The sequence below is a fragment of the Microcebus murinus genome, chromosome 14 (assembly GCF_040939455.1).
Source record: "Microcebus murinus isolate Inina chromosome 14, M.murinus_Inina_mat1.0, whole genome shotgun sequence".
NCBI lineage: Eukaryota > Metazoa > Chordata > Mammalia > Primates > Cheirogaleidae > Microcebus > Microcebus murinus.
The window spans coordinates 11,296,444-11,316,794 of NC_134117.1; the positions used below are offsets into that span (position 1 = coordinate 11,296,444).

The following is a 20,351-nucleotide window of genomic DNA, read 5'->3' on the forward strand; positions in this document are numbered from 1 at the left end:
TGATTCTCTGGAACTCAAGGTAGTGATGATCTGAGGTTTGAGTTATGGTCTGCTCCGGGGAGAGTTAGAGGGTTGTTGACAAGTCTGCAGAACCTTGACATTGGAGAAAGTGGAGGAAGTTGATCAATAGCAATCAATTTCTAAGGCTCAGCAGTCAAGGGGCAACTGTCAGAGGGAGGAGGCCCCTGCCTGCTAATCTGCGGGCAGCCGAACCCCACATCTCCAGCGCGGTTTGCTACATTTATTATTCTTGATTTAATCTCGTGTGTAGAAATCACTCACATGGTTCCAAAATTTTAAAATATAAAAAAGCATATAGTGAAAAATTTTATCTTGCATCTCTCATCTGCCCAGAATCTCTTTTGTCCACAGGTAAGCAACCGTGTTCAATAGCTTCTCGCATCCTTCCAGATTATCTTTGTGTAGATGCAATGTGCAAATACAAGTGTATATTCTTTTTTTTTTTTTTTTTTTTTTTTTTTTTGAGACAGAGTCTTGCTTTGTTGCCCAGGCTAGAGTGAGTGCCGTGGCGTCAGCCTAGCTCACAGCAACCTCAAACTCCTGGGCTCGAGCGATCCTTCTGCCTCAGCCTCCCGAGTAGCTGGGACTACAGGCATGCGCCACCATGCCCGGCTAATTTTTTATATATATATCAGCTGGCCAATTAATTTCTTTCTATTTATAGTAGAGACGGGGTCTTGCTCTTGCTCAGGCTGGTTTTGAACTCCTGACCTTGAGCAATCCGCCCGCCTCGGCCTCCCAAGAGCTAGGATTACAGGCGTGAGCCACCGCGCCCGGCCTACAAGTGTATATTGTAAGTCCTCCCTCTCTATCCACTGTCCTTCACTTTCGCTTTGACAGCTCCTCCCTGCAGTGCAGAGAGCCTGTCCCCATGCTTTTGTCCCAGCTGCATGACATTCTATTACCCTGACGTATCTAGCTAGTCCCATATGGGTAACTGTTTAGGCTGTTTCAGATCTTTGGCTAATGTAGGTATTCTGGAAGGAGAATCCTTGTGGAACATGAGCACGTTCATCCACTCTGGGATTAATCCCCAGGAGTGAAATCACTGGTAAAATAACATATGCATCTAAAATCCGGCTTGCTATTGCCAAATTAATCTCCTTAGAGGTGATACCAATCAATTTAGACTCCCACTACCATGTATGAGAAGGCCTGTCTAGCCACAGCCCCACCAACAGAGCGTGATATTAAACTTTTGGATTACTCCAAATCATATAGGCAAACTACAGTATCTCAGTACAGTTCAATTTGCATTTCTCTAATTTTTTTTAAGAGACAGGGTCTCATTCTGTCACCTGGGCTGGAGTGCAATGGCATGATCACAGTTCCCTGCAGCCTTGCTTCGGCTCAAGCAATCCTCCCATCTCAGCCTCCCAAGTAGCTGGGTCTACAGGTGTGTACCACCATGCACAACTATTTGTGTTGTTTTCTTTGTAGACACGGGTCTCACTATGTTGCCCAGGCTGGTCTCAAACTCCTAGTCTTAAGCAATTCTCTCACTTTGGCCTCCCAAAATGCTGGAATTACGGGGGTGAGCCACTGCACCTTGCTTGCGTTTCTCTAATATTGATTAAGGCTAAGCCCTTTTTCCTATGTTTAGGGGACATTACGTTTGCTGCCTTTAATCAGCCCTGCGTTCTTTTTGATAATGGACCAAGGCTCTCTTTTCCCTTCTAATCTGTAAAAAATTTAAAATACAAAAAAGAACAGAGAACAATTGGATCAAGGCTCTTGAACTTCATGTGAATATGGGAATGTTCTTGTTCCGTACTTTCCAATATGGTAGTCATTGGCCACACGTGCTATTGAGCTCTTGAAATGTGGTTAGTGCAACTGAGGAACTGAATTTTGAATTCTATTTAATTTTAATTATCAATAGCCACATGTGGCTGGTGTGGCTACTGTATCACATAGCACAGCTTGAGAGGCAATAAAACCAATAGCTGGAGGGTCCCACATTCTAGGAGACTGAACCATTTGTTCAGTAAATAACAGAGCGAGGCTCTCTAAATGAAAATGATGTTTATTAGTGAACGGGACATTGCAATAGGAATAGGTGTGCCATAGTAAACTATGTGTAGTCAGAGAGGTAAAGGAAGACAAAGGTTTTGAAAAGAAAAATGGGGAGGACACATGGCTGTTTGAGATAATTATCCTTGGCTACGAGGATCAGGAACAAGGGTGATGCCAGCCCAAGGGTGGACAGGCCGTTGCTGGACAGGCGTCCTTGCAGAGGCATTTTCTGTGTAAGGTCTTGTGTGATAGGAATTTATGCACAAGCACCCTTCTCTTCATGACTTCTCCTGGCTCTATTTGTCAGGGTTTTTTTTTTTGTTTGTTTTTTTAACAGAAGCAACTCCATCCTGATTCTGCCAACTTTCCCGCATTCTCAGTACAGGACTCTGCTGGACACAACCTGTTTGTGCCCAGTAAAGCTCAGGCCACAGCAGCTCAGTGGCTATGAGCAGGGTGGCAGGACGGCAACCGAGTCAGCAGCCAGGGTTCGAATCCCACCCCTTCACTTCCTAGCTGTGTGACCTTGGGCAGGTTACTCGGCCACTCTGAGTGGGTTTTCTCTTATGTAAAATGAGGATATCATTGGCTTCTGCTCCAAAGTGTTGCTTTGAGGATTGGAGGGATGAACTGGTAGAGTGCACTGGAACCCTGGGAGCGGCCGGCCCGCAGACACACTCCTCCAGGTTAGTGCTGAGCTAGGTCATGAGCACTTAGGGTTTTCCCGATGCTCCAGGAACCGCGTAGGTACCCTCCCTCCACACTGCAACCCCAAGTAGCTTTGGCATAGCCACTGTCCTCAGCACCACTTGGCAGGGGAGGGAATTACGCACAGAGAGGTTGAGTGACTTGCCCCAGGTCACACAGTGAGGAAGCAGAAGTGCTGGGCTTCAGACACACCTTTGGCTGATTGCTGAGTCTGCTCCACTGACCGTCCTACTAGACATTCTCTGACTGGGGGGCTGGATTCTCGAAGGCAGTGGTTCTCAAAGTATGTTCCTTGGACCACCAACGGCGGCATCTCAGAACGTGGCAGAGATGCAATTTGGGGGGCCCTGTGGTCTGTGCCTGGACGGGGCTCTCCAGACCCGCCTGTGATCTGAGATTGTCCAAGAAGGGTGTGGTCAGTGAGGGCTGACCTGGCCCCCGGCCCCCCGGGTTGCTCCTGCTACTGTTTTCCTCCCAGTAACCAGCCCCGTGCAAAGCGGTGTGGACGGGGACGCCACGCCGTGTTTAAAGAGAGGCACCTCCGTGGCTGACAGCTTGCTGCGAATGACTGTCAGCATCAGATGACAGGAATCGGGCCCCAGTGGGAGCATCTGCCAGAGCTTGGAGCGTCAAGGTCCCCAAGGGAAGGAAAGGGGAGGGAGGAGATGGGGAAATGTGAGCGTTGGCGGTGGCATGCGCCCCTGCGAGCACTCGGGCCTCCTACACTGTAGTTCGCATCACCTGGGCAGCGCCACAACACCCGGCACCTGGACCTGCCCCGGGGCAATGAACCGAGACCCTCTGGAGAGGGCCCCGGGTGCCGATCATTTATTAAGATCATTTTAAAGATCAGGCAGCATCCCCTGGAGATCTCTAAAATGCAGGTTCTGATCCAGTGGGTCTGGGGTGTAGCCCGAGTTTCTGCATTCTAACAAAAAACTCATCAATCGCTTTGCCAAATGACCGATTTGTGTAACCAGGTTTCCTATTTGATTTGGTGAGTATGATATTTAATATCTTGTTAAATTTCACTCTTGCTCAATAAATTTTATCAGCAGAAAGCCCATTGTTGGCAATTCCTTTGAGAATTTTACTTTATGATAATTTTTCATGTAAGATATTTCAATTCATTTGGATAATTTTATAACTGGCAAAATGATTCTTGGTGAACGGGCTGCTTTTAGTGTCCCTGGAGGTGTCCTCTCAGCCAGCCCTGTGGGGAGCATGTCCATATAGGCAGGTCTTTGGGCGAGACTCTTACTGCCCCAGAGACCCGAAAATTCACCAGACTCTGTCTTTGCCTCTTTTATATTGGGGGGAATCTGCTGCTAAAGTATTTGGGAACTAGATCTTTTTATCCAAAGGCTGCATTTGACATTAGAGAAACATGAGGCTCAGAGAAGTCAAGCAACTTGCCCGAAGTTGCACAGCCTAGGCCATCAGCCCAGATGGATGCTGGAGGCCCTGCAGTGCCAACTCACAGGCAAAGCCAGGCCCAGGGCTCAGCAGCCCCTGGTGCCCAGGATCGCCTTCCTGGTGTGTGTGTGGGTCCCTCAGCTGACACACAGCCCAAGAGGCCAAGGGCAGGGTCCTGGGGAGTTTGGATTCTGCATCCTCCCTTCCCCCACCACCCTGGTGGCATTGACAGTCTCTCTCTCTCGGGGTTTCCTGGCCCCATCTCCCTCGTCTTGACAGTGGCAAGAAAAGTCCACCTCTTAAACTTGGTCCCACTGAGGGTTTTGGAAGCCAGAGAACAGGTGCTTGTGCCTGCCACCCTGTTCCCAAAGGGGACGATCCTCCCATTATGAATGATATTGTGGACCCAAGGGAGGAGCAACAACGTCAAAGCTACAGTAGAGGCAGCAGCTGAGGAGGCCAGGTGCTGGCACCTCGCCCTTACCTGGAGGACGAGCGCAGGCTCCGGTGGGGCTGGGCTGCCCCCAGCTGGTCGCAGGAAGGGGAGCCGACAGGGGTGAAACTCGGGTCCCAGAGCCACTTGCAGGAACTGACTGGCAAGACTTGAGCCCTGCCCCAGAAACCAGGAGAAGGAGAAGGATTTGTTCTGCAGCCTTTGCTGAATAGGCACCTGCAGTCCCCAAGGCCACTTGTGACCAGAGATCAACCCATTAGAGAGCGTGGGGGCACGACACACCTTCGGAAGTTATTCTGGCCCAGGCTCTGCCTTCGGGCGGGTCAGTAATTCCATGGGAGGAATGACAGCCCTGAACCGGCCCCCGCTTCTGACTCAGGGCTGGATAGTGTCTCCAGGTGTCATTCGCATCTTACCTCCCTTTCCTAGTCACCCAGTGGGAACAGGGGCGACAGGGCAGGCCTCAAGGGCTACAGAAAGCTGGGGACATTGGAGTGGAAATGATGGGGAAACTTCTGTGGGGGGGTTGGGGGCTGGAGCAGCTGCTGGGGACAGGGCTGAGCCTGCACCCCCTGGCCGAGCCCAGACCCACGGGGCGGGCGGCTCCTGAAGAGGGGACCCTGCAGGGACTGAAGGGACAGAAGGGCTCTGCTGGGGAGGGGGCAGGTGGTTTGCCTCATGGTTTTCTGGGCAGCTCTGCCCACCCATCTCTGAACACCCCCCATCCCATATGGACTGTTCTAGGGTCCCTGTCCCCAGCCAGGGCCAGGCACAGGCGCCTGGACTTCGAAGCCTGGAGAGCTGAGCAGACCGGTCTCAGCATGTGGCTGACTTTTGTCAACAGCTCCAGTGAGCGGAGCGGAGCCTCTCTGGTCCCCTAATTGGAGGTGGGATTTTTCTATTTCCGAGAGAGGCCTGTGCCAGGGAGGAAGGTAGGCGGCGTGGGCTGCAAGTGGCCAGCCTGGGTGGAATGTTTTCCCAGCCCTCATTTGAAAACTGAGCTGAAAAACAGACCTCCCGCCTGACTCAGCGCCATTATCCCTAATTACATTCATGATGCACCAACCTCTGCCTTGCGAAGTTCCTATGGCAGCGACTGGAGCGTGATGTGCACGGCGACGGGGGGAGAAGCGGTCTCCTGGCAGGCCTGCCTGCTCCCAGCACCTACAGAGTTCTAGCAGGGAGCACAGGCTGGGGAGGGAAGCCCCTGGAAGGAGGCGCTGTGAGACGGCCTTTGTCCCAGGGCGGGGAGGGGGGTGCAGGACGGGGCCTTCACTTCAGCCCCAAGGAACCTGGGGGATGTGGGCTCTGCTCCGTGCCACCTTTGCAGGCTGGTCCCCCCGTTTCTGGTTCTCGTCTCAGCGGGTCTCAGGTTGCTGCCCCCGGGGAGTTTCTGTTCTGAGGCAGAACACATCGATTTGCGTGCACACGAAAACTCTCCATTTCAGAACCATTCAGTATAAACTGAATGCAGGCATGAAAAATGACAAGGTAGCTCTTATAGGAAAGAATCCAAAAGCATATCTCCCGTACCCGATAAAGTGAAAAAAGCAGTTTATAAAACAATGTGTTGAGTATGTCTCAGTCTGCTCAGGATGCTCTAAAAGAGCATCACAGACTGGGGCTTAAACAACAGAAGCTTATTTCTCACAATTCTGGAGGCCAAGATCAAGGTGCCAGCAGGGTTGTTTCTGGGGAGGGAGGGCTCTCTTTCTAGCTTGCAGACAGCCGCCTTCTTGCAGTATCCTCAGACGGCCTTTTCTCTCTGTGCCTGTGTGCAGAGAGACCTCTGGTGTCTCTTCTTCTTCTTATAAAGACACCAGTCCCAGTGGATTAGGGCCCAACCACTGTTTTGTTTTGTTTTGAGACAGAGTCTCGCTTTGTTGCCCAGGCTAGAGTAAGTGTTGTGGTGTCAGCCTAGCTCACAGAAAACCTCAAACTCCTGGGCTCAAGCAATCCTCCTGCCTCAGCCTCCTGAGTAGCTGGGACTACAGGCATGAGCCACCATGCCCGGCTAATTTTTTCTATATATATTAGTTGGCCAATTAATTTCTTTCTATTTATAGTAGAGACGGGGTCTCGCTCTTGCTCAGGCTGGTTTTGAACTCCTGACCTTGAGCGATCCGCCCTCCTCGGCCTCCCAGAGTGCTAGGATTACAGGCGTGAGCCACCGCGCCGGCCCCAACCCACTGTTTATGGCCTAATTTAACCTTAATTATGTCCCTAAAGGCCCTATCTCCAAATAGAGTTAGACCTTCAACATATGACTTGGGGGAGGGGTACATAATTTAGTTCATAACAGAGTATGATCTTGTTTGGGTCAACAAGCACATGTATGTGCAACAGATTTGTGGTTGTCATTGCTTTTTGCAACAACTGTGTTCTCAAAAGGGTGGGTCTGGTCAGATGGACCCACTTTGGTCTGTGGATCATTGGAGGGGGCTCCAGGTGTGGAGTGGAGCTGAGAAGCGCCAACTCTCTCCATCTGGTGGGAGGTGGTCGGCTTGGGGCTCCTGGGGCAGTTCTGGGAGTCAGGACTGAGGGAGGCCACGCACGGGCAGGGGACTCCTGCCTGTTCTCGGAAATGCCTGGGAGGATTTTCCACGGAAGCGGGCAAATCAGCCGGGTTCTGGGCCTGGGTTAGTGGGGGTAGAAGCAGAGACAGCACACGGGGCATGGGGACCACAGTCGAGGGGGCCAGGAGCAGAGGAAGCCTGGGAACAAGCAGGGGCAGGGCTGTGGCTGTGAGGGACTATGAGTTGGCATGGGCTTAGCGACCTCACCGGCGTCTCTAAGGGGCAAGGGGCCCCAGTGCATATTAAATATTTTGATATTAGAAAAAGATCTAAGAGAAGGAAGCATGTAAATATTTTAGCATGTGCTTTGATGTATGTGGGGTGACAATGAGGGTGGGAGAGAGAGGAGTAAGAATTATTTCCTTCTTTATAAGTTGATATGTTGTCTGATTTTTTATGAGCATGAATTGCTTATGTAAACTTAAAACAATAGTGTAAGTTTCCTTTAATAAGTACATAAGCTGAGGAGTGAATTCAACAACTACCTATTGCTATGGTATAAATGTTTGCATCCCCCCATATTCATATGTTGAAAGACTCCCGAGGTGACGGTGTTGGGGGGTAGGGCCCTGGGCAGTGAGTAGGTCCTAAGCGTGGGCCGAGTGTGTTAGCCTGTTTTGCGCTGCTGTAAAGAAATGCCTGAGGTTGGGTAATTTATAAAGAAAAGAGATTTATTTAGCTCACGGCTCTGCATCTGCTTCTGGTGAGGACCTCAGGGACCTTCTAATGAAGGCTGAAGGTGAAGGGGGAGCGGCAGTGTCACATGGAGACCCAGAGCGAGGCGGGGTGGGGGGTGCCCTCGCTCCTTTAAACAACCAGCTCTCACGTGAACTAATAAAGCGAGAACGCGCCCATTACCCAGGGGAGGGCGCCAAGCCATTCAGGAGGGATCCAGCCCCGTGACCCAAACACCTCCCACCAGGCCCCACCTCCAACACGGGGGTCAAATTTCATCATGAGATTTGAAGGGGTCAAACATCCAAAGTATATTGCCCCTCATGAACGGGATCAGTACCCCAGTGAGAGAGCCCCCCCCAGCCGTCCTTCCACCATGTGGGGACGCAGAGAGAAGCGCCATCTATAACCCAGAGAGCAGCCCTCACCAGACGCTGCACCTGCTGGCAACTTGATCTTGGACTTGCTGGTCCCCAGAGCTGTGCGAAATGAGCTTCTGCCGTCTATAACGGGCCCAGTTGACGGTGTTTAGCAATAGCAGGCTGAGCAGACTAAGACAGCTATTGAGCGCCCACTCTGTGCTGTGTTGTAGACACAGAGATGAACCAGATAGATGACTTTATTCTTCTAGCAGCCGATTAAAGAATTTAAAACACTAGCAAACCAAACAAAACAGGCCCAGTGTGGCCCACAGCCCAGCAGGATCTAGTCTCGGCTGCCCCAGCGTTGTGGGCAGGGCGGGCGGGGCATGGGCTTGGGGAGGAGAAAGGAGCTGGAAGGGGACTGAGTCAGGTGCTCAGAAAACAATTTTTGGATCAAAGATATTTCTACAAGTGTCGCCTTCCCTCACTTCCTGCCTGTTCCCTGCCTCTCCTGGAGAAAAGAGCAACCTAAATATGGGTTATTATCATGGTGACAAGATTCCCAGGGGACTGTATCTGAACTGTTTCATCCCAAGTACGATCACCTGGGTTCTTCAGGGGAGAAGCAAGCAGGCTCACGCCCTTTACGCAAACACTTCCCATTCGGAACCCAGGTTCCTGTCCCCATCTCCTCCCCCCTCGCCACCAGGGCAGCAGGGCGGAGGGGGAGCCGGCTCTCTCTGAGAAGGGAGGACACACGGCCTGGCTCTCCTGGGCTCAGGGTGCTTAACAGTTTCCAGGGCTACTTCTCCATGAACCGGCACTCGCAGGAGTGCATCTGCCGTATATTATTTGATTAGTCCCTCCAAGGGTATCTTAATTTCTCCTTTCCAGGCACGTACTCCAGCCAGATGGTTTGAGAAATTACATCTCTGGGCCTGCTCTAATAAGGCAATTATTCCAGCAGCACAGCAACAAGTCCTGAGCGTGGTCACGGCCTTAATTTCCATCTGGGGTGAGAAAACACGGACATTTTGAGAAGCTGCAGCTTTCACATGACCCGTGCACAGAGAGAAAATCCAGGCAGGGCCATGACTCCGGGGTGCTGTTTGTTCTGTTCCCCCTCTCATGGTCTTTGGAGATTTGGGAATGGTGAATGGGAATGAGCAGGGGATGGAGCTGGAATCCCAGTTCTGCACAAAAGTGTGTAGCCCTGAGAAAATGATTTCACCTCTCTGGACTCAGTCTCCTTATCTGTAAAATGGGTGTGATTAGAACCGCTCTAAAAGTTTGGTGGACATCTGCTGTTTATTGGCTGCTCAATGCCTCTTCTCCCTCTTTAAGTGACAGTTTCTTGACTTCCTTTTGGGGAATTACCTCTCCACTGTGTCCAACCCCAGAGGGATATAAACCATAGTGTCCTGCCTGCTCCTGGCCAGGGTGGTCATATAAGAGTGATTCTAGAGATATCCTCAGACAGGCCAGTGCTCCTTGTCCTGACAGGCAGGCCTGACTGGACTCCTGGGTGGTGCTGGTGCCTAGACCTAGGGGTCTGCCAGCTTCCAAGTCCTCATCTAATCCCATGTCTCCAGCCTTCTCATCACGTCCATGAGCTAACCAGAACCCTTCTAAGAGTTTGTAATGTAAGCTTCTTTGCTTACATTCTCTGCGGTTAGTTTCTCTTGCTTGCAACCAAAGAATCCTAAGTCATCCACAGGCTCGCTGGGAGATGGGAGAGAGTGAGTCTGTTGTATAAGTGCCTGCCTCAGAGCCCGGCATACATGGCACTCAGCCAACAGGGTTCTCTCCCAATCTCCGCCCAGGAGAGCAGAGTTGATTAAGGTGGAGAAGATCGCCTGAGACAAGCCACCACTGGCAAGGCGAGGCACACTCCAGAGAGCCGAGGCTTGTCTGGGTGAGGACTCTCTGCTTCCTTGCTTTGGTTCACCTGTTCTGGGAGACGACAACTGCCTTTCCCTCTGGGATCCTTTTCTCACTCCCTTCTGACTCCTTAGGGTGGTGGTGGGGGGATGCTCAGGGGAGGGGCTAGAAGGGGCCCTGAAAGTGGGGGCAGCGGGGCCCCAGAGGGGTGCCTGGCCACCTGCCCACCAGTTTGCCAAGCCTGCCCGCCTGCCCTCCTCCAGCGCAGCCGCAGCGCCGGGGTGGCTTGGCGTTGCCTGTGTGCCCAGGTCAGCTGCCTGGAGCCTCATCTACTTGCCTAAAACTCAGAGAGGCAGATTTGCCGGGGCCTGCCTGACAGCAGTCATAACATCCACATGTGTCAGCAAGAAACAAACGTTCACCGAGTTGCATTAAATGTGCAAAACCACTTCAGAATCGCTCACCATTTTTTTCATTAAAAAACAAAAATCTATCTTGTGAGAAATTAAATTGCACAGAAAAGTACTGTCTTAGTCCATGTACTGTTGCTATAACAGAATCCCCGAGGCTGGGAAATGTACGGTACTGCAGGCTGTACCAGACGCACGGTCCTGGATCTGCTTCTGGTGCGGGCCTCAGGCTGTGCCCACTCTCGAGGGGCAAGAGGAAGGGGAGCCGGCGTGTGCAGAGATCACATGGCCAGGCAGGAAGCAGAAGAGAGAAGAGGGAGGGGCCAGGCTCTTTGTAACAGCCGGCTCTCACGGAAACTAACGGTGAGAATTCCCTCCCCCTGAGGGAGGACATTAACCGATTCATAAGTGATCCACCCCCCATGACCCAAACACCTCCCACCAGACCCCACCTCCAACACTAGGGACCAAATTTCAACATGACTTTGGGGGACAAACATCCAAACCATAGCAAGTACAAAAAGGATATCACCAACACTTGTATTTTCACCACTTAAATTAACAACAGGTAACATCTTATCCTATTTTCTTCCACACTTGAACAACAACAAAAAACATTAGCAATGGGGGTAGAGTCCTGTTGGACTGTGCTGGCCAGTCCCATTTCACTGCCCCACGCTCCTGAGTTAACCACGAGCCACGGGTGCTTCCAGGCTGCCATGAGCACACACATCTCACTTTTCCCACCCAACATTGTGCTTTTGAAATCAATGTTGATATACATAATGTAGAGTCATACACAGACTTCCTTTAAGCTTCTGTGAAGCATTCCGTGCTGTGGACATCCACTTTGTGTTGAGCCCTGGGCACTCAGGTGGTAATTCCCCCCACCCCCGCAAGGCTGTGCCTGCACCCGCCTCTCTGAGCACGGGTGCAAGTCTCTCTCAGAAGGGGACTCAGTGTGCATTTTCAGCTTTATGCGGTCCTGCCAGTGGCTGCCACTGTTTACTGCCTGGTTCTCCCTGCTGCCCTCTGTCTTACAGGGGCGTCCTCCTCTCTGATGACTGGTGGCTTCTTCCACCTTCCCGCTTTCTCTCCCTCCGCCCTCATTCTTGCCTCTCCTGTGTCCTTTACTGGCCTGTCTTTTTCTCTCCTCCCCACTTGGGCACCCACGCAAGGCTCTGCTCAGGCCCCTCTAGTCTTTGTTTATTCCAGAGCCTCACACTCCCAATAGCGAGGCAGATGTGGCTGAGATGCGTCTCATCTGGCCAGCAGAATGTTCTGGAAGCATTTTGATCCCAAACCTCCCTCCCCGGGTACTACCTCCGTTATCTAACACCAACCTCACTGATGTTACTGGCTTGGTGCCTGCAGTGCAGACAGTAGGGTGGCTCGCTCAGCCTCTGTTCCCTCCTCCTTCCAGGATGGCTTCCTCTCTGTGGAGGTGGAAAGGCTGAGCTCTGCACGGCCCTAGCCGCCTGCCGGTGTGGCTCTAATTTACCATCAGAGTCACTTCCTCAGAACTCGAATTCAGACCCGATGTCAGTGGGGACAGTCGCAGCATCTATTTCAGTGGTGGAATCCAGCAGGCATGGTGTGGCCTGGAGCCAACAGCTCCGGCTCGGCACCCTGACCCTGGCCACCAGGAGCAGCCCTCCAGCCAGTGGCTGCGCCCCCACACACCCTCGGCTTCCTGATTACAGCGGAAGTGGCAAGTCCCGGCCCTCAGGGGCCCTCACGTTCTGTGACTTGGGGGAAATCTCTTCTCAGCCTAGAGATGATTTGCTCCTCCATCCCTTCCAAAGCTTCTGTAAGTGCGCCATCCCCTGACTTGAGTTCACTTGTACTTACACTAGCTAGAGTGGTTACTGTTGTCTCCCGACTAGCAGAGGCCCTGAGGGAGCGGGGTGCTTGGCTCCCAATTTAACCCCTTCCTTCCTCTGAGAGTACATCTGACTTCAATTTCATTCGCCTATTCATTGAATCATCCAAAATACATATTAAACATCTACTAGATGCTTCTCACCACACTGAACGTGGGGGTTCAATGATGAAAGGAGGTGGAAGCAACCAGCACTCCTACTGTGGCCTTGGGGAGCACGTGCTCCCTGTCTTCTAAACCATGTGTTAATAATGTAACCCACACACATGCCTTTGGCTCCTCACACCCGCATGACCCCTCGGTAAGTTCTGGCATCCTAGTCCACCTCAATAAATCAATGACTTGATTCCACAGGCTCAAGAATCCCAAGGCCCCACCTTCTCCAAGCATATCCTGTGTGGACACAATGACAGACAAGCCACAGAGGAGGAAGCTGTTACCCGAGAAGGTCACCTGTGTTCTGGAGGTCTCCAAAGGGCAGCATTAGCATCTGCCTGGCCAGTGCAGTCAATCCGGGAGCCTGGCGACTTGGGGCTGAGAGAGCTGATAAATTGCTGCTTCTTCCCAAGACAAAGTGCCTCGTTAACTCAGCTGACAGAAACAGCTGCTTCTCCTGCAGCTGAGTTGGAATCACATCTGGGGAGGTTTTAACCAAACAGACCATTTGTTTTTGTATAAAAGGATGCTCTTAACATTGAGATCTGTCATGCTCCGAGAGAGGGAGTGGGAGAAAAAAAAAAACAAACCCATGAATATTTTTTACTTTAAATGAGTCAGGGCAGTTGCAGGGACATACATACTTTCTTTTCCTTTCCTCTTTTAGAGTTGGAAAGAAGCTTATGAATTATTTAATCCAGACTTCAAGATAAAGACTATTGCCAGAGATAAAGAGGGACCTTTCATAATGACAAAAAGGCCAATTCATCAGAGGACATAACATTCCTAAATGTGCATGCACCTAGCAGCAGAGCTTCAAAATATAAGAAGCAAAAATTAACAGCACTAAAGGGAGAAGCAGAAAAATCTACTCTCACAGTAGGAAACCTTACTACTTTGCGCTCAGTAATTGGCAGGGCGAAGGATCTTTGGTAGACAAAGGATATGGGAGGTCTGAACGACACTGTCAATTCGCTCAGCCTGGCTGACATTTATAGACCTCTGCTCCCAGCAACAGCAGAACACATTCTTCCCTCATGCAAACGGAACGTTCACCAAGATAGACCATGTTCTGGAGCACAAAACAGATCTCAGCAAATTTCAAAAGGTTAAAATCGCATAAAGTATGTTCCCCAACCAAAATGAAATTACACTGGAAACAAAAACAAGGTATCTAGAAAATCCCCAAATCTTTGGAAATTAAACAACACAATTTTAAATAATCTATTGGTCAAAGGAGAAACCACCAGGGGAATCAGAAGGTGTCTCAAACTGAATAATGACAGTGTTCTATTTCCCTCAGAAGTACAGTGACCAGCCGTCCCTGTCTGCCCAGGGCTGTGCCGGTTTTGTCACTGAAAGTCCCTTGTCCTGAGAAATCCCTCAGTTCTGGGCAAACCAGGACAGTTGGTCGCCCTATGAAGTGTTTTGGTGTGGACTATAAGTTGTGTGGTCACCTTACGTACAGGGCTTCTATCTTTTCACGGAGGTAGCGTCAGTGGTACCACTGAAAAGCTTTGGGCTTCAAGTAAAGTCCTGTTGTTTATTAACTGTGTGACCTTGGGCAAGTTACTTCACCTCTCTGGGCCCCAACTGTGTTGTCTTCCATGTAGGAGCTAATATGATCTACCTCGCAAGGCTTTTTATGAGAAGTAAATGAAATGATGTGACCGTAGCGCCTGGCCCAAACATGCTTAATAAACAATGTCCACGATGGTTATTATATCAGCTTTGTTAAAACAGAAGTTTTGCTTGTTCAGCTGTAAGACAGGAAAAGGCTTGGACATGAGTTAGTCCAAATGTCCCATTTAACATTACAATAATGGGTAATATTCATGGAGCATTTGCCATGAGCCTCTTACTGTTCTAACTGCACCTTACAAGGCATCTAAGTCCCAGAGAAGGGCAGTGATTTCCCTGCAGTCACACAGCAAGACAGAAGTGGATGTGGCATCAGCTTCCAGGTCTCTTTAACTCAGGGATCTTTCCATAATATCTTGCAGGGGTCTCCCAGTTTTGAGGGGCATCAGAAAGCAGAGGGCTGAGGGGGTCGGGCAGGTCTCAGGGACCTGGCATGGGGCCCCAGCCTTCCCTGCTGAATGTTCAGGAGTGACCACAGGACTAGGCTGGCCTGGGCAGCCACTGCCACAGGCCCTGCCAAAGCCTGGGGAGGCCCAGGGGTGGGAGGGGGCTGCATTGGTCCCAGGCTGCTGTCACCAGCAGGAGACTCTCTTCCCGATTCAGCACAGTCCGTCTGTGAGCCAGCTCTGAGCCCTGCTCCTCTCTGAGCTGTGGCACTATGGCTCAGGGCTTCCTTCTTACCACAGCACAGCGAGGGGAGGGCACAGGGCCCCGTGGACCTCCAGCGGCGTCTCTTGTGACCTCCTTGCTTCCTCCCATATTGCACTTTGTGTGGGGGCTCCATTCAGCTGACTTGGTCAAGGCTCAGTGCTGACTGTGACAAGGGATGTCCAGAGTACATCACTGTGGTGGGGAAAAATGCCGGTGTGAGGCCACTCTGACCTGGCAGAGGTGGTGGCGCCCTGGATGCAGGGCTCTAATTTCCTGCTTTATTTCCCCACTGAGAGGGCACACACTTTTCTGGGTGGCAAAACGCTTTGTTAGCAACTCTCATTATGAATTTTTGGAATTATGTGATCCCTGAGGCTCATTTGCTCAAAGTGCTCCCGGGTGCAGAAGTCCCTGAGACGGCGTGCTCGGTGGAGGGCCCACACCCAAGGCTTCAGCCTCCACCTGCACAGGAAAGTGCCCAGCGACCCGAGTCCTAAGTCCATAATGGCATCTCCACCTGGATGACAACACCCCAAACACAGCTGGTCCCAAACGGAACCCTCATCGAGTTCTCTTTCCGTACACAAGCCAGAGCCCTGGAATCTGCCTTTCAACCTCTCCCTTCCTTTCTGTCCATAACCTATTTTCTAGACATGCTGGAGGTGGCTGTTGATCAGGCGGATGTCCGCGATATCAGGTGATTGGAAGGGCATCCACATTTGGGAACAGAAACTCCTAGGAGCTCAGTTGATAAATTCAGGAGGAACTTGGTGGTCCAGCCAGGCCACCAAGGAGAGAGGGAATTGGAGGGGAAAGGAACACACACACACACACACACGAAAAAGGCAGAGCTGGGCACTGAGTTTGAGTTTCTGGGCTTGCTTAAAGTAGGAGCTGTTGGGATAAACTCCGCAGTGAAGAACTGCCGAGCTGCCAGCTGTCGCGGTGGTCAGCTGGGACACAGAGCAACAGGGAAAGCAGTGGTCCAGCCTTTCTTCACTCACTGTGGCAAAGCAAGGAGAAGCCAAGGGGGGGGGCTGCTCCTCAGGGTTCCATTTTCCCAGCAGCCGGGTCCTGGGTGAGGATTGGATGGCCTGCAGGGCAGACAGGGGAATTGTCCCATTGCCGAGGAGCTCGTAACAAAAGGCTGCTGCCTTTATGCACCTGCAGGGCTTGGAGAGAAAGAGTATCGAGTCAGAGTGGAGAAAATGTCCCAGCAAAGCGCCCCCCCCCACAAGGAACCCTTGGAAGTGAGGTGCATCGGGGGTGTACGCATGGCATGTGCCCATCCATGCAAAAATCAAGATTTTGCACCAAAAAGTCCTGTGCTTGTGATAGTGAATTTTCATATATATATATATATTAGTGTGGCTACCAAAATACCTGGAGATGAGATAAAAAATATGGTAATTATTTGATACTGGGAAATTGAAAAATGTAAGATGGCCATGGAATGGAAACTGAAATGTCACAACTGGATGGTACCTTTGCCCTTGTGGACAGATGCTCCAGGAACATGGTACAGTTGGCATGGCAGAAGACAGGTTAGTGAGGCAGGTTGTTGCGTGTGAACTTTGTGGTGGAAATTTTAAAATTATTTTACCTGTGTAGAGTTTGAGGTAGACTAATGGATTCCACAAAGCTTCCCAAATCTCAGTGGCTTAATACAGTAAAATTGCATGTCTTGCTCATGTCACAGTTCAATGTGCTTTAGTAGTGGTCACAGGGCAGTGTGGGCAGGGTTTTGTCTGCTCCATGCTGTCATTCAGGGACCCAGGTGTCTTCTAGGATGTGTGTGTGTCTTTGATTTTCTAGATCTTGTCCTCTTTGTGTTCAGCCAGCAGGAAAGACATACCATGAAGGACGTTTTCTAGGAGCCAGACCCTGACGTGGTGTCCTGCAACCCTGTCCACATTGCCATGGCCAATACTTCGTCACAGGTTCCACCTAAAAGCACAGAAGGCTGAGAAACACAGCCCGGCTGGTGTCCAGGAGGAAAAGGAAATGGAGTTTGGTGAACACAAAACTGTTTCTGCCACAGCACATTTCTTAGATGATTTGGGGTGTTAATTTGATTCCCTGTTTTCTTGATGAATATTAGGAATTTATGGGACACCACCACTAAGGTAATACGTATGTGTCCATGTTTCTCTGGGAAACTAGAGCTCAGCACTGAAGCTGCCAGGTGCAGGGAAATAAATATTGACAACAGTGAAGAAGAAATTTAAAGGAGAATAGAAAACAAATTCATATATGAAGCTCAAGGGGAGAAAATTAGTGGATTTTAAGCAAAACTTCAAGAGCGAATATTTTCTGTGGCTCTGTCCCTTTGGATTTTATCTTTTGTCAAGTGAATGAGATATTTTTCTTTTAGTGACACTGGGTACTCTGTACTTTAGGGCTATTTGGTGATTCCCTGGGGAGAGATGTGGGTTTCTCTTTTCAGACAGTTAATATTCAGTGCTGCTCTGGGGCAGGTGACGGCTACATCTGCACAATTCGAAGTCAGTTCCGGGAAGCTCAGCCAAAAGTCAAAAGCAGACAAGGACATGGGAACTTGCAAACCTTGAGGGAAATAGTTATTTAAACACAAGTTCTGTGCATTTTGCCAGGAGCTCCATGGACAGTTCTTATGGGGAATGTAGATTATTTTTAACTGATGGTAAAATGTAGAAAGACACACATACAAGGAGGAGCACTGTGAACTTGTCAGTGGACAGTGCTGGTGATTGGTGGCTGACAGTACAAGGATGGCCTCCGGTCACATGGGCCCCCACCCATGTGGGGTCCTCTGGGACAGTTACAGGGGAGCTGGGCCAGAAGGGGGTGTGGGTTGGATCCCATTCAGTTCTGAACATGGCTGTAAGGGGAGGAAGGTTGTGTCTCAAATTCCTGCCAGGACATGGAAGCCCATCTTGCTTCTCAATTGGGAGTCGACGCCCCTGGAGACAGATCTCAGACCCCTTCAGGAAAACATGGCAGGCATGTCCACAAGGTGCTGCAGCAGCCCCTTGGTCTAGATGCCTGTTTACAACTAGCTCTGTTGAATGCATGTCCGCTACCTGCACTCCCACCTGGGGGATCCTGGGGTCGTCCCACTGGAAGGACATTAGAGACAGGGTGTGTGAGAAGCTTCTCTGTGTCCTGCAGCCGATTGAAGGATGGGGGAGGATTCTATCTAGAGGAGCCAGTTAGTCACAGAGTTTTCCCAAAGCAGGTTGTATCTGTTCTTGCCCAAGGAACGGGTATTTTTAAAGACATCACTTTTGACATCCAAGAAAGCCCTGAAATGCAGTGGGAAAAAAGGGGACCTTGCTTTTTCATTTGGAAAGCAGCCTATATACAAAATGGGCAACACAGCACTTAACTACTGTGAAAAATGGCAGGGGCTGTCAACTATATCAGACAAAGGGACTGAGAAGCCAGCCAAGTCCCCATATCTGCAGCGGTGGAATAAAGCTTCTGAATGCAGCAGATAGGCTGGAAGAGGTTTGAGAGTTGATTATACAGCAGAATATGGGGAAAACTACATTAGCAGCTATCATTATTATTTTATTGGCATTATATTTTAGTGCAGAGCAATATGAGGGGGAAATGCAACAAAAAGGATGGCTAGGAGAAATAATCACACCTGACATCCTTTTGAGACAGACAGACACACAGTTTAGAATCCACTTGTCAAAGTGAGGGAGGGTTGGGTGGAGTGATTTATGTCAGAGGCGACATAAATCTTGGGTTCAGGAGGAGAAATGCATTGTTTCGCCAGGAGATGTAGGAGCTGAACAAGCAAAGATGTGCTGGTCCAGCAGGACTTGAGGAGGAGAAGGGGGGCCTTGAAGGACACATGGGGGGAATGAGAGGAGGTGGCCCATGCGTGCCCGTGGCAGTGGTTTACACCCTGCTGGTGGCTGAGGACATGGTGGAAATCCCGGCAAGGCTGCCCTGGGCACATGCCCTTTCCGTTGTCCTGGCACCAGGTCCCCATTTTACCACTCTGGCATTAAACGAGGATGAACAAAGGCCAAGGAGGTGAATTATGACCAGGGGCAGAGGCCTGTGTGGTTTGATGGCACTCTGGGACTGCCTGGTGCAGGAATTTGGGATGGTTTGTGCTGTAGACAAAGACGGTTTTGTGAAGGGGATGAACAGGTGATAAGCCCATATGTCCAGAAGAGAGGGAGCCCCCTCCTGGGAGCTGCTGTCCCAGGGTTCTGCTGTTGGCTCCGAGAGGTCTCAGGATAAATATCCAGGTGCTTTTGCCATGCCTGCTACCGTGCGTGCCTGGAAGGAAACCTGGCACTCTAGGAATCCAGGCTGGGTAAAGGGGGTGTGTGCTCTCCAGGTGCTCTGGGTAGTATGTGGAACAATCCAGAAGGCTGATACTTTTCCTTTCCCTTTGACCCTGCTCCCCTCCCTGCGCCACCCCCAAGTTCGGCCCACCCAGAGGTGGTACAGGGAGTTAGCCATGGTCCTCTCCGTCCCATCACGGTCACTTCTCCCTGCCCTGTTCGGCCTCTCCCCTCTCACCTGGGCCTCTCCAGCGGCCCCAGCGGGCGCCCGGGTTTCTGCCTTTTCCCACTTCAGTTCACCCTGCGTGCTCCCACGTGAAGGAGCTTCCCTCGCCTATTTAGACCTGCCACTGGGCCCCAGTTCTTAGAGAATAAAGCTCGAACTGCTTAGCCCGGTTACAGGATCCTTCCAGACCTGGCGCATCCTTCCTCACCTGCCTTCTCCCGGCGCCTGACTCTCGGCTGCTGCGCTCTGCAGCCTGCGCCTCCGGCACTTCCGGCCTGGGCAGCCTGCGCCTCCGGCACTTCCGGCCTGGGCGGCTCCAGCTTCCGGGTCTTTGTGTATTATTTCTCTGTCAGACTCGTTCCAAGTGTAACGTGCCCCGTCCCCTCAGGCTGGAAATGGCCGTCTCCATCGCCTCCTCTGGGCAGGGCTATGTACCTTTTCCACATAGCTTGCCACTGGGTCAGTTCATACAAAATCAAGTTTGCTGAGCGCTCCATTGCCAAGTCACCACATTCACTGATAAAATAATAAAATAAAACACTACTGGATAGTTTTAATTTACTGGTTTTCCCTTTGTCTTCATAGAAGTGTTTTAAGGACTGTTCGATTGGTCTCTGCCCTTAACTCCCAGAGGCGAACAACAGAGAACGGCCCGAGTGCAGAGAACGGGGACTCGCAGAGGAAGAGCAGGGAAGACTGGGGGACACGGATATATTCACAGGGACGTGTAAATAAGACTACCGCCTTGAGATGATGTGCACACTGAATATAATTAATCCATTCAAAAATACAGTCAAGAAAAATATATTCATAAAGAACATTTCTGAATGTATAAAGAATTCTTTTGGCTGTATTCTTCTTATGAATAAATAATATATTAAGAAGAATGTGTTTCTAGGAATCTTCATATTCAAGATACTCTTAATTTATGCATATTTTCTTGGCTCTCTGGGTCTTTCCTTCTCTGCACCTAAGTGTTATTAATGG

The 20,351-nt window shown here is 50.6% G+C and overlaps 1 long non-coding RNA gene across 1 annotated transcript; it reads right to left on the reverse strand.

Annotated features, from left to right (window-relative positions):
* Positions 1-15,734: 15,734 nt before the first annotated feature.
* LOC105857034 (uncharacterized) lies at positions 15,735-19,652 on the reverse strand. Its single transcript, XR_012922940.1, has 3 exons — positions 19,573-19,652; positions 16,705-16,796; positions 15,735-16,021 (listed from the first exon to the last, which is right to left on the reverse strand). It is a non-coding gene; the product is annotated as an uncharacterized LOC105857034 (long non-coding RNA).
* Positions 19,653-20,351: the final 699 nt, after the last annotated feature.